Source organism: Dasypus novemcinctus, chromosome 8 (genome assembly GCF_030445035.2).
Source record: "Dasypus novemcinctus isolate mDasNov1 chromosome 8, mDasNov1.1.hap2, whole genome shotgun sequence".
NCBI classification, from domain to species: domain Eukaryota; kingdom Metazoa; phylum Chordata; class Mammalia; order Cingulata; family Dasypodidae; genus Dasypus; species Dasypus novemcinctus.
The window spans coordinates 20,424,136-20,438,354 of NC_080680.1; the positions used below are offsets into that span (position 1 = coordinate 20,424,136).

Below are 14,219 nucleotides of genomic sequence, written 5' to 3' on the forward strand. Positions count from 1 at the left end.
AACAGCAAATGCTGGGTAAAACCTCAAAGATCCATATTTTGGAAAAATAAACTTAAGAGTATCCACAGAATTGAGTACTATGCAGATAAATAAAAGAGAACAAGAAAACTCTCTAAGACCTAATAATGGAAAGAAATCCAGGCTATAATGTGAAGTGACAGAAGCACATTGTACAACGGGATGTGGGCTCGATTGTCTAAGTAAAGGAAGGCAGGTAATACTCATGGTGGGGGGTGGGGGTGTGGAGATGACAAAAATAGGGGAAAAAATGCACTAGAGAAATTTACTATGCAGAGGTCCTTTAAGCGCTACTTCTTTGCAAAATTCCTTTTGCAAAAGCATCTTGAGCAAAGCACTCTGGCCTACAGGATTATCTCAAGCAAGACAGATAGGTACTATTTACAAAACGCTGTACATGCTTCTGGGAGAGACGGTTTGGGAGATAAGCTGGAGCTGAAACCAGAAGTTGGAGAAGGAGCTGTGCAGGTTACACTCCCTCCACCCCCAGCCCCTCCCTGCGCCCCCACTCTCCCCATCCCCGCTCCCACGATCACATCCTGGCCTCCTGATTCTGAGAGGCATGCACCGCGCAGCTCTCTGGCTCTACTCGGAAGAGGCAGGTGTGGCGACACAGGGCTCTTTCTTTCTTTTTTTTTTTTTTTTTAAAGATTTATTTATTTATTTAATTTCCCCCCCTCCCCTGGTTGTCTGTTCTTGGTGTCTATTTGCTGCGTCTTGTTTCTTTGTCCGCTTCTGTTGTCGTCAGCGGCACGGGAAGTGTGGGCGGTGCCATGGCACGGGAAGTGTGGGCGGTGCCATTCCTCGGCAGGCTGCTCTTTCTTTTCACGCTGGGCGGCTTTCCTCACGGGCGCACTCCTTGCGCGTGGGGCTCCCCCACGTGGGGGACACCCTTGCGTGGCACGGCACTCCTTGCGCGCATCAGCACTGCGCATGGCCAGCTCCACACGGGTCAAGGAGGCCCGGGGTTTGAACCGCGTACCTCCCATATGGTAGACGGACGCCCTAACCACTGGGCCAAAGTCCGTTTCCCAACACAGGGCTCTTTCAAAAGTTTCCATCACGGGGTCCTTTCAAGCATAGGTCAGCTAATGGTTCTGATAATACTGAGAACAGATCAGAGACAGCTGCTTTGGGAGCTGACAGGGCTCAATCTCTGATCCAAAGGTGACAGAGAAAGACGTCAAGGACACTGGGTTTTGATTAAAGGGTGGAATCAGAACCCTAGCAGGGCTAAAAGCCAATCAGACAGACAGGGCTAGGATAGTCTGTCTGAATCCAGGTGGGATCCCAAATCACCTGAACATAGGGTGTAGGGTTTCTTTCTGTTTGTTATTAGCTGTGGAAAAGAAATTAAGAAATACATTTTGGGAGCGGATGTCGCCCAAGTGTTTGAGCACCTGCTTCCCATGTATGCGCTCCTTGGTTCAATCCCTGGTACCGCTTGAAAAAACAAAGCATTTTGACCAGAACCAGAACGTGTCCAGTAGCTTTATTCTACTGCCTTCTTCACCTTTATTATTTTTTTTGAAGGGTGGAGGGATGTCACTATGTATATTTAAACCATACATATATTTAAGTTGTGTATTAAGCAGCCTTGAAGGAAGACCTGACAAAATGCAGGTGCTACTCTAAAATGCTCCTTCAATGAGCTGAGAAACTCTGTCTGTACAGTTTGATTGTCCTGGACTCAGGAGCTCTCCACAGCAAATTGTTCACGTTGTCCCGCGACCACATCACGTTGATTTTTATTTTCTCCCTGGAGGATCGTGGGCATTCTGGGTGCGTAAGGATCGTAACGCGTGTGGTGAACACTAATAAGCAACAAATCGTAGGTGTTTTTTGACCCACAAAATTGCCAAGTGAAGCAAGGAGCCAGGGTCCACCGAAGGCCGATGACGGTCCAGGCTCCGTCCACGTCATTGCTGATCTTCGCGGAGTCCCAGAAGGGAGGAGACCTACAGCATTTGCCAGAAGAAAACGGAGACTGCTCGGAACGTCCCAGTACTGGGTTCCGCAGCCAGCGGCAGCACTGGGATATGAACCTTTCTGATCACGGGATGCGGAAGGAAGAGGCCGGAGTTCTGAAGAAGTGAGCCCCACAGCCCGGTGGTCCAGAAGCTGGCCGGGGAGGCGACAGGACTGCCTTCCCCGGGGCCTGCCCCGGCTGCTCGCTACCTGTGGCCGGGTCTACGGGGTTCTACTGCTCGGCTCCTGCCAACACCTGCTCCTCAGCAGCCACTTGCCCTGCGCCTCAAGGACCAGGAGTCATGGGAGCCCAGGCCCTGCCCCGGCTGTCAGCACCTGCTGGGACGTGTCATCGCGCATGATGAAGTACTCCGGCTGAGCAGAGAGGGGAGCTGGCCCTGCCTGGTGGGTGGGAAGCGGTGGCAGGCGCGGGCACTCGGGCCCAGCCAGGGCTGGTGAGGTCAGGGCAGGGCTTGCCTTGAAGGAAGCTGTGGGGAGCCCGTGACCGTGGGCCCTGGAGGGGCTGGGAGCTTGGTCGTGAGGCTCAAATGAGACGAGATGGAAATCGGAGACCCCTCCAGAAGCTGCAGAGAGCTGGTTTTAAACCCGGTGAGAGCAACGTTAAAGCATCTGAACGCTGGAAGGGAGAGGAAGGCACACTGTGAGGTGCACTCGAAGCCACGGGCCCACTTCTCCAGCTGTCATTGATGCTCTCGTTTTGAGAAGTAAAGAAAGAAGCCCCCCTGGTCAAAAAGTCAGGGCTCTGGGTTGTCAGGGACAGGAAACCCAGCTCGTTCAACCTGGACCAAATTGAGCCCTTGTTTCAAGGTTCAAAGAGCCACCGGAGGGGCAGAGGCACACTAGCAAATGCCATTTCTGACCTTCATCTCTGAGACCCGGTGGTAGGAAATGTGGCGACTTGACAGCTTTTGAAATTCCCCAAAGCAGGAAACGGCCCAGTCACTCTCATGCCACGTACTTCTCCATCTCCTCTACTCCTTGTTCCAACCAGAAAACCCCAGGGAAGGACTTGGGCCCAATTGGGACCATGTGCTTGGAAGAGGAGGAGAAGCAGTTCCTCCAAATAAAGTGATGTCGTTCCAAGGGGTGGGGCCAAGCAAACAGCGCTGTCCTCATCGAGGTAGAAAAGCTCCAGACAGGACCAGTGGGGATAGCCAAGAATGAGCCCCGGTGAGAAGGCAGTGCTGAAAGTCATCAAAAAGTCACATGATGTGCCTATGTAGGGAGGAAGGGGGAGTGAGGGCTGAAAGACGGCCTCTTCGTCACTCTTAGAAGACTTGGACAGACACCACGCTGGCTGTCGACGTGGGTCCCTGCCTGTGTTCTTTGTTTACCGGTGACTGTCCACGAGGTAGAGGAAGGGGAGGCAGAGGAAGGGGAAGGCAAAATCAAAACTAGGAAGAAATACTCCTCTCCTGCCTTTCAGACACCAGTGGAGCAGCAAACCCAGCTGCAGCGCTAGGAAAGAAGATGGAAACAAACGTCTGTTTCCTGAGACCACTCTGGGCAGGGCATTTGATGGGTGCTGTGAGGGACAAGGAGCCTGTGAAGAGCTGGGGGACCAGACTCCAAGGCAGAGGGGCCCTGAGGGCTGCAGGCGGAGGAGTCCAGGGAGAAATGAAGTGAGGGGCTACCTAGGAAGGCTGCCTGGGGTCTGGGGAAGGTGGGCTGCCCCCTTAGGTCTCAGGGGGGATCTTGGGAAGACACCCAGGGGACGAGGCAGAGGCTGGCTCCTCCGCCAACCTCTGGAGCCAAGCAAATGGAGGCCCACGTTGCTGGTGGTAACACCTGTCGGAGAGGTAAATTAGAATTAGACCCGGCCCGTTTCTTTTAGACTTCGGAATTATCACAGGCTGGTTCGATGTCCATTTGGTCTTGAGAACAGGCACCCCCTCCCTCATTGCTCCCTTTAGAAATACAGCACTTCAACGTTTTGGAGCCTTGGCACAGAAGCTCAGGGCGAGGAGTTCCCTGGACAAAGAGCCATCGTCTGCATCCTCAAATAATGTGAAAAGAGCCAAACACTGGCACAGGGCTGGATGCCATGTGCTCCTCTCATCTGTCCGTCACTCCCCTGATTCCAACTTCCTGGGGCCAGCCTGTATGACCTGGGGGGGCAGGCGAGAGACTCCCCAGCCTAGAAGGGTGAGCTCCAGACAGATGCAGCAGAGGGGGCTCTGGGCCACGGAGGAAAGGTCCGACTCACTCCTGGCCGGCTCCCCCCGGCCAGCACAGAAAGCCGAGGAGGGGCCGCCCCTGGGGAGCTGCCGGCAGAAGGGTGATGGGCAGAGGTACAGGCCTGGGGCGAGGGTCCTGCAGGGCCAGGGCTGGCCTCTGGGCCCCATTTCCTTTGGTGATATGGGGACTCCTCCGAGCCAAGGACCAGGCAGTGTAGCCTGCGGAACTCTGGGCCCCTAAGTTCCTGATTGCTTGCAGCTCTGCAAGGACATATCAAAGCCAGGAAGAAATGGTTTGAAGCCAGAGGGAGTGAGAGAGTGGGGAGGGTTGAGGGGGTGGGGGAGGGAGGCCAGGAGGCCAAGTGGCCGGGGTGGGCTGGGCTGGGGGTGGGAGGGGAAGGCCCAGGGAGAAATCAGAATTAAATGAAAACAGGGTTTGGACCCCTCTCCGTAAAGTCCTGCCATGCATGCATTAACCCTCCATCGATGAAAACAAAATCCAGGGGGCCGCTGCCTGCCTGCTGGGGCACATAAAGCTTAGGGGATATAATATCTTCCAGGTGGGTGTGCCCAGGAGCACACAAAGGTGCTTGACAGGTCGTTTAAAACTGACTGTCAAGGTCAAAACAACACCACCTGCAGGCACAACTGAAATGTCTTCATCCCCCACCCCACCCCCGGGTTCCGGGTTGTTTGTTTTAAACCAACGCGCAGTTTGAGCGGCAGACAAGCCCCGCAACTGTTCAAACATATGTACGTGCGGCTTATTAGCTTGCAAATGGAGGCATCTGGAGGCTAAAAAGCTGGGGTGGAAGGCGAGTTAGCTGCTAATTCTGCGGGAGCGAGGGGAGGGGGTCTGTGCCGCCAACCGCTCGGCTCAAGGCAGGCGGCCTTCAGGGGCACAGCGTGCTCCTGATCGGGTATTTCAAATGCCGTTGTGCACTGAGGGGGCACGCGGCCCAGATGGTTATTATGAAAGCAAGGGGCCTCTGCCCTTGACATCTGTTTATTTTGCAATTAACTAGGGGTAAGAGAGGCGTGTTCTACTTGGGGGCCTAAAATTTAAACACCTACTGCTGCGTAGGTACCCACAGAGTGCAAGCAAATCCCAGTCTTATAATCTCCCTAGCTCTTATTTCAAAAAAGAAATACATGTATGTTAAACTGATGAAAGAAACGGAATCGCCCCCTCTCCCCCATTCAAAATAAAAATAGAAAACAAATCAGTTTTTTTTGTTGTTTAAGTTAGGGCTCCAAGCCAGTCTGCAGGCTGCTCCTCTAAGCCAAGTCCTCGCTAAGGAGCTAAGCCAGGGAGGACCAGTCCGTCCACGAGCACATTTCTTATGGCGAAATGGGCAAGGGGTTTTTCCCACCCACCTACTGGAGTACCCCATCGTCCTTCCTCCACCTGACACCCTCACCTGAGAAGAGTCAGCAGGGTATTGATCCTCACCTGTCCAGAGACATCCCCTACGCACCCACCGAACACGCACAGCTCTCTAACTCCTGCAGCAGGTGCACCTGACCCTGCGTGGCGATGTCAGCTTCACAGGCGCTGAGCCTCCACCTGCCAAGGCTGCGCCTCGAGAGCCCAGGGCACAGGCCCATCCAGGGAGGTGCAGGCAGGGAGGGACCAGACTTCCTTTGATAATTGGCTTTTCATCATTCTTTTCACTTTTCTATGTGTGTGTGTGTTTTGTAGTGTACCTAACATTAACACAGTACTAACACGGTATACAACTTTCAAATAAAATAAATGTACAGACAGGGGGATGGTTGCTCAAAAAGGCGGGTGTAAGCAGAAGAAGCAGGAGGTCTCCTGTACCACGCTGTGAGTTCCGGAGAGGTAGGGCCTGTGGTCTCTTCCTCACACTTAACTACCACTTGCAGAATGAAAGCCGAATTCCATTCAGTTCAGCTTTAAAATGGACTCCAAGGTACTTTTCAAGCGAATCATCTCAGTTATTTAGAACACTTCCCAAAGTGTGTTTTGAGCACGTAGTTTTTTTGGAGAACACAATCGTCCCAGAAAATGCTCCCTGTCAAGGGGGATGCCTTGGCACAATAGTTGGGGAATACTGCATATCCTGGCTTGGTCTTGGAGAGGCACAGAAACATCAGGCTATTAAATTGGGATAATGATAGGAAAGGCCTTCTTAGAAGTCCTCCAGTAAAGAATCCCTTTTAACTTCGTTTACTCATTTCCAACACTAATTAAAACTAATTAAGCCATTTTGCACATTACTAACATTCCACAAAACTAGTCCTCCTGGGAACCAACTTCAGGAAACCCTGATTTGGGCTGAAGGTCTCCTATTTCTCTGTATCCGCGGTGTCTGCAGCATTCATCACACCTGTCCAAGGATGTGTGCCGGAATGAAGGCTTGGCTTTGCCCATCCATCCCCTTCCAATAGCCGCTTTCAATAGGATGTTCAGAAATTGCACTTCTGACTAGAGACAGAATCTATGGTCTACTTATTCCCCAAGAAAAGCACTATCCTTAGGTTCTTATGGTCTCTTCTTAGAGGAGACCAACTCAAAAGCTAGACTCCACCAACCAGTTTCCAATAATTCAGCAAGGGGGTCTCTAAGGAGCAAAGAGCCCAGTGGCCTGTTGCAGGCTCTCATGACAACCCCCTCCTCTTTGCCCATCCCCAGTCATTGGCTCGGGAGTCCAAACAATCTCCTGAAATAGAATTCCAAGATTTCCATTTTACAGTGACAAGGGAGGAGGTCATTATTTTCAGCAAGCTAAGTGGGAAGATGTAGGGCAGATTTGGTTTGTGCCATGACTGCAGATTTGGAATTCTCTGTTCCCGGAACGATGTCTAGACTTTGAGGAGTCACCTCTATAAATAGCACGGTTAGTTAACTAAGAAATATAACGTGTTCTACTCCGAGAGCCTCTCTGGAGCTAAACCGTGGTGGATTTTCGTATTGTACCTTCAGATCCCACAAAGCAATCCATTTGTTTTTAATCCCACCAAAAGTCTATTGTACTGTCAAATCCTTAAAATACCCCATTTTTAAAGGAGCACTTCCTCACATCTCTGGTCTTTCAATGTAATCACTTCTTTTTAGGAAATGTAGTTGGGATACGATTCCAGTTTCATTTTAGGGGTGGGGTCAAGAGAAAAGGCCATCTTACACTCATGTGAGGCAAATAGGCCCCTGTGGCTCAGAGGCTCATCTGTCCCAGCTGCCTCTGGCTTTAGGGCAAGAGGCAACGTCCCCGGGGAGCAGATCAGCCACCCATTGCGCCTCGCCTGAGGACTGTTTCCAGAGTTGGTGTTCTCCCCAAAAGAAGTCTAGCCTTAAAATAAATATGTACAGGGGAGCAGGCGGAGCTCACTGGTTTGAGCACCCGCTTCCCATGTACGAGGTCCCGAGTTCAATCCCCCGTACCTCCTAAAAAAATAATAAAGTCAGGCATACGAGTCTCCAGGCCCACATGCATATACGATACAGTCCAGAAGCTGTTAGTCTGTGCTCGCACTGCGTAGTGGGTCTGAGGAGCGAGATGCCTGCAACACTGGGAATGTTCCAACTAGGGCAACATTGACATTGATCTCTATCGTGCTGTTTCACCCAGAGAGAGCACGGTCTCTTCGATAATGACGCCTCCATGGAGAAGTGGGGTGGAGGGGGGCTTTTCTTGGCAATGGGAAACTGGAAAGATAGTGCTGACTGGCTGTCTCTGGCTCAAGGACTGGAAGAGATTAGGGGCCTGTGATGACATCAAGAGAGAGAGAAGATTACCAACGCAGGTAGAGGGAGGATTGCTTCCGGAAGGCCTTTCAGAGGCCCGACGACTGCTCGTGAAGGATGGCTCCAGCAGCGCTCTCTGAAGGCAGGGCTGTCGGTGTATGTGTGTGTACAACAGTTGAAAGAAAACAAAACGCTTTGGCTAAATCTTTTAGAGTGGGGGGAATTGTGGTGTAATGATGATCAAATGCTACTTCTGGAGCTGACAAGCAGCGTAGCTGTGTGATGGCAAGAAGATTCTGGCTAAGCCCAAAGCTGTGAGATGACTCTGCTTGTTGATCCAACAGGAGAGAGAGAGAGCCTGGCCCTAACCGCGCATGTGGTCCAGGGATTTGCCTGGCACCTGGATTCGAAGCCTGCCTGAAAAGGAGCCCATGGTGAACGGTGACCTTCAAGGAGACTGTGACACTGTGATTCCGTGGGGAGAGCCAGAGGCAAACGTTACATGCCCAGAGAGGGTGACAGAGGAGTCTTGCCTAATCTGAACTCGCAGGTTCCGAGACACGCCCCCGGATGAGGCCCTTTTCTTGTCTTCCCTGACTTGGAGGCTCTAAGTGGTCTTGAGAACACCCTCTATCCTCCCTCCACCTGCTCTACTGAAATTGGAACACACACGCCTGCACTACCTACCTGGCACTGTTAGGATTACCAAAACCGTCCTAGCCAGGGCCTCCAGAGTCCCAGAAGAACACCACTTTATGGATACCAGCTATTATTGCAAGAAAGGAAAGTGAAAGAACCATGTCCAGAAAGGGAAAGCCCCTCTCTGTGAGACAGGAGGGAAACAAAGGCAGTTTCCGCAAGAAGAAACACAGAAATAGACAACAAAATGGAGACCCTGAACACAAAGGAAGCAACAAAGGGGATGGGTATGAGGGGACATAAATCACCTTGCAGGTACCTCGTTACTCACAACCCAGTCTGTCTGCTCATCTCTACAGCAACAGCGGAGTTGCCAGTCGACAAAGGATTAAAATTTTACAGAGATGAAAAGAATGCTGGGATGAGCAGCTTTCCGTCATTCACATCCACCTGTTCGACAAAACAGAGAAGAGTACGACAGGGAAAAAAGAGGAAAGAAATGCTCCCTTCAATGTATGTTTTAAAAGCAATCCATGCAGAAAGAAATTTGAAAATGCCTTAAAGTCTAGAAAGCAAACAACAGTAACAAAAAAACAAAACCACACACACACAAACCCCCAAATACTCAGTGCATCAGAAGGGTTGGCTGCCATGGTGAATTGAAAGACGCACTAATTTAAGGCTCAAAATCAGATTCCTGAAGGAAAAAAAAAATCACTACCTTGAAAACACGGGGTTGCAGACCCTGAAATTTTAAAGGGTTGTTCAAAATTATAGTGGTTTTGGTTTTGGAGGTCAAAAATTCAAGTAGACACTAACAAAGAACAAGCAAAGAAAAATTCCCCAAGCTGTGAAACCTTGCTACTTAAGATAATGACAGAAATTTATGACTGCTTCCTTCCCCGACAAAAAGGAGCACAATTAGAAGGCTGAAAACAACAGGCTCTTTGTACTGGCATGTTATGCTTTGCTTATTCTATTACACATTGGCTAGGAGATAAGAATAAACAGGACAACACCCTGTCTAACCCCAGGAGGAGGGGGTGGAGGGAAAAACTGGTTATGTTCCTTCTGGGGCATGTATGTGCACACCGTTGATTCGCAAATTGAGGTGCTTAAGAAAATTGTGCATGCAATAATCAGGAACCAGTAGAAGCGTTCAGAAGTCTTTTGTTGCACAATCAAATCTTTTAAGAACAAGCCCCGTGTATTAGGGAGCTTTATAGTTTTTCTCCACTGTGGGGGCGTTTGAAGATAGTTTAGTCATTAATGTTGATTTCTCTAATGTTATTTATTTATCAATCCTATTTCTGTTCAGTCTGTAAAACTTAAAAAAAAAAAAAACTAAGATGAGCAAACATGTAAACACAGCCTCTCTCCCTGTGACCTATTACTATATCCAAAAAGATTGCAAAAAGTTTATCAGCAGCCACTGCAGGAAGGAGATGGGGCTACATCCACCTTTGCAAAAGAAGAGTTGCTAGTCTAGGTGCCAGATGCTCTGCTACCTCCAGCAACGCAGAGTTCTGCTCCAGAACAGCAGCTGATAAGTCTAGCTCTAGCTAAGTTGGTCAGGGAGTGATATGGTACCTTTGGTCCCAAGAAAACCGAAAAAAGATTGGACCTCTCTTGCAACTCTCTCCCGACAAGCCCTGACTGCCTGGAATGACGGAAGCCCACTCAACCTTGGCCATTTCTCAGTGACGCTCCCTGGCTCGTCTTCATATGGGTGTGCAGATGGCTCAGATGACCCTGTGGGACCATGAGGGACCATGGGATCTCCTGGCGCTCAAAGAGGGTTTAAGGATGGGTGATTCTGAAAGTGACTCTAAAAGCTCCTTGCCGTCCAGCCACACTGGCCTTCTTTCTGCTCCTCCAACCCCTTACAGTGGTCCACCTTGAAGCCTCGGACTTGAACTTCCTCTGCCTGGGTTGCTTTTCAACCTGATTGTCACAAGGTTGGTTCTTTTCTGTTCTTTGGTCTCATCACAAACATCACCTCTTTATAGAAACCTTCCCCTCCCTACCCTAATGATGTCACCTGTCCCTTCAGCCATGTTGTGGCTTACTTGGTTTTATTTTCTTCACAGCATGCATCTTTTTTTTTTTTATTGATTTTGTAAAAATATTACATTAAAAAAATATGAGGTCCCATTCGACCCCACCACCCCCACCGCACCCCTCCCCCCACCAGCATGCATCTTCATTATTTGTGTTCATGTATACTCATCTCCCCTGAACAAGAGTGCTACATGAGGAGAGAAACCTCATCAATCGTACTTATCCTTGTAGACTTAGTGTCTTAAATATTACCTGGCACACAGTAGGTGCTTAAACATTTTACTGGAAAGAATGACTAAACAAACAATGCACAAATGAAAAAGACAATCAGTATGGAACCGGTGAAAAAAGACCAAAGCAGAATACATTACCTAGTCATCAACCACTGTTGCCATTTCCCCCAACTTTCCCAGTGGGACCAGCGGTGAAACTACATGGGAATGGGAGAGTTGGGAAACAGAGCAATAGAGGACTTGGCTTTGTCATTCTGTGCCCTAAACCATAAAACAACTCTGAAATCATTTGCAGGAGATTCTCGAAATTCAAATCGAGGAGGGAGAACAGAATATATCTGAATGTCAGCAAGGTAGTTCTGCCAAACTAATTATGCCCCGTGACGTGTAATTGTGAACTGCTGAAAGACAAATGGTGAAGCAAAGCATTTATTATAAACACATACAGAGGGAAGACGGAGGTGTTACTTTTTAAGCAAGTGTCATAAATCTGGTCCCAGGATATTACTCCATTAACATTATTATTATTTTAACAAAGAGTATAAGTGTGATGATGAACTCCTTTCATGTATTTCTCAATACCTAGAAAATTAGGCTCACAAGGCAATCCCTAGCCAAGACTCCTGAGAAAGGACACAGTGAAAGTGGCAGAATATTAATTATGCCAAAAGTGATGATAGCTGTTTTAGAAGCTGGAGATTCACTTGAAATGCATTCATACCTTACCACCGACATATATTACTCAATCTAGTAAATGTACACTTCACAGCTCTTGATACAACAGATTCAGCCTTTTTAAGACAACAAAAATTAAATGAAACAAAAACAGAGGTCCACGCTCACTAAATGAGAAAAGCATGGGAATGGAACTGCTTATTAAGTATTTTAAGGGCAAACTAATAGTTTTTCCCAGAATCAGGACTGAAGGAGAGTGTCTCTCTTCTGGAAGAGTGAGTGACAAAAGGATGCGCGGATCAACTGGCACTGGCTCCTGTTACATTAAAAAGGTAACACAAAGCATGAAGTGCAGTACTGATAAATGTTCTACTTACTACGTCTGAAAAGCATTCCAAACCCTAAAATACTTCTTACATATTATTTATCTTCTTATAAACTTGTTTGGCATTATCATACACTCAGGTCATACAAATATGTTTTTCTCCACTTGAATGAAATATCAGAATCAGGCACAAAGACAGAATCTGAAGAGAGTTTTAAGCTTTTACATACAAACTAGGATATATAATACTTAAAATACAGTGAAATCATTACGGATCTCTTCCAAAAAAATATTTAAAGGGCTTATCAACGATTTATCCATTTCAGTCCACGTGGGACTTACCAAAAATGGATACTCAAATGGTATTCATTCTGATTAAGACTAATCACTATAGAAGTACAGAGGTATGGAATTTATGATCTTACAAGCATGTTTATAAAATGTGGACTTGGAAAAGAGCCATTTAAACTACCAAGAAATCCTTTGATCTTGCAGTGGATTACAACCAATAGGACAACAGCAAGTTTTGGGGTGGAGGTCTTTGTGACGGCTCCTAGCCTTGGGTTTTCTCTATTCCCGCTTATGGTACAGGATCAACCTACAAGACTGTGGCTTTTATTCCAGCTCCACAACCCCAAGCAAAACCTCCCCCATAAATAAAGCAGCAAGGGCTCCAGGAGCCAGTTATAAACTCCACTCAGTCGCATGTGGCTCAAGGTGTCGGGATCCCAATAGTCAAGCCAAGCAAGTGGAATCAATTTAAGTTGGAGTTTGGAAAAACAGAGTACCCCCCTTCGCCCCCCACTGGCAGTAGAAGATACCATAATTGCTCCCCCCACACACACACATAAGGCTCAAATACAGGGAACAGTAAGTAAGGCCAGGAAAACATGTAGACCAGGGCAGGCTTATTTCCACAGCCTAAAAAGATAGAAAGAAAAACTTGAAGGGGGAAAAAAAAGATATTTGACAACCTGCCACAAAATTTTAAATGCATGGTTCTCCTGTTTTTGAGCATAAAAGCACTCTTGTTGCTGCTAAGTTATTATCGCCATTATATTTTTTTGACATTTGTACCCAGGACCATTTGGCCTCAGGGTAAGATTGGGCTTACTCTAAAAATACAGAGTTAAGCACGTTTAAATCACTCTTGATGTCTCGAAAAGTAGCAAACTCACAGCCTACCTGCTTGGGCATGCACACTTGAAAAGAGGAGTTTACGGCATGATCGGCAGGTCAACAAACTCTGGTTTTGGCAGACTAACGCCAGGAAGGCGCTACAGAAAGAAGGCCTCTCTGTCTGAAAGTTCCTCTGCTTTTGGCTGCCTCAGGCAAGCACTTGCAACTGTTATCAAACACACCCTTGGAAACTGCAACTCTCACAAAGAGCTCAGAACTCCCCAATCAATCTGGCCCCTCAAAATTATGTACAAATGAGAAACATTTAATGAACAACTCTTTGTTCACCAATAATTCTGTAAAGTCCAGCCGACTCTTCAAAAGAACAAAAGAAGCCCCATTGTTAAGACAAAGTCTATATATAGACGTCTAAGACAATTATATGTGTACGTAACCAAATATATGTAATTATCCCAGTTTCTACATTCCCATTATCTTCATAAATATAGGATAAAAATCAGTCTAAGTGACTTTCTCAGACTTCCTCAAGCATTAAGGCTAGCCAGCCAACTTTTTAAAAGTAGACATATGTCGTAAAGATCAAAAGCAAATGTTCTGGTCAGTTCTTTTCTACTCATGGGTTTCGCTAAGATTGTGTGCAGTTTTCAGGGAAAACACCACAAACGACAGCTGTTCGAAAGCATGGAAATTAATTGGCAGCAGGAATTTCCTTGACTAATGGGGAAAAACTTAAAGTCACATGTTTAGATGAGCCTATTTTTTCCCATCCTCAGTCAAGCACACTCACTGTTGATGTTCAAAATTTTCACATAGAAAAGATAACCAAGGAAAAGCTTGAGGACATTCCCTATCTTTTCTCAGTGAAACGCAGCTATCCATTACAGAATGAACAATGACATTAACGAATGGATTTTAAGTATAAATAATATAGAGTGAAAAGGCCTTGGTTTTCTACAGGAACGAAACTGAGGCAACAACAAGAATGAGGCATTTACTGTACTAAAAAAAAAGTAGACAAGTGACTCCCCACCGCCCTCCCTCTAAGACATCTGCTTTGAGCCATTCCCCCAACAGTGATGATGGATTTACACTGATCCACCCACAGTCTCTCTGACAAGAGGCTCTCAAGGCGAGGTCCCTTGTGACCGATGGCAGGGGTGGGTGACAGCTGGTCAGGATTAAGCGAGCAGCCTGTGGCCCTGGGACCAGGCTGTGTTTTCTGCCCAGAGCCTGAAGGTCCGACCTTGGGCTCA

General features: G+C 47.7%; 1 protein-coding gene across 6 annotated transcripts in view; it reads right to left on the reverse strand.

Moving 5' to 3' along the window:
• The window catches only part of AOPEP (aminopeptidase O (putative)), a 366,697-nt gene that overhangs the window by 273,710 nt on the left and 78,768 nt on the right, over positions 1 to 14,219 (reverse strand). The gene's annotated exons all lie outside the window — the stretch shown is intronic.